Source organism: Apaloderma vittatum, unplaced genomic scaffold (genome assembly GCF_000703405.1).
Source record: "Apaloderma vittatum isolate BGI_N311 unplaced genomic scaffold, ASM70340v1 scaffold1264, whole genome shotgun sequence".
Taxonomy (NCBI): Eukaryota; Metazoa; Chordata; class Aves; order Trogoniformes; family Trogonidae; genus Apaloderma; species Apaloderma vittatum.
Genome location: NW_009713001.1, coordinates 5,296 through 5,714, shown reverse-complemented (window position 1 = coordinate 5,714; position 419 = coordinate 5,296).

Genomic DNA, 419 nt, shown 5'->3' with positions numbered 1-419 from the left:
GGCAGGGACTCTGCTGCCTGCCAGGGTCAGCGCGGGGAGCTCCCCTTGGTGCTGGGGTAGAAGATATGGGGGGAAGGAGGCACCTTGGCAGCACAGGAAGGGTGTTTCTGCTGTTGAGAGGCTGCAGTGAGATACAGGGACACTTAGAACTCCACATCACCCCACAGCAATTGCAGAGAGTCCTTTTGAAGGACATCAAAGCAGCGTTTAACTGAGAGAGATGGAATGTCTGCTTTCAGTTTTTCCCTCTTGGGTGGCTGAGTGGGGAGGGGGAGATGGGAAATGATTTATTTGCTTGTGAGACATTGATACCTCAGTTCTTATTAGCACTTGTCTGAGTTGCTTACCAGTCACCGCCCCCCCATAGCTGCCCCTGGGCAGTGCCTGGCTGCTGCCCGGAGGGGTCTGCAGGGCAGAGC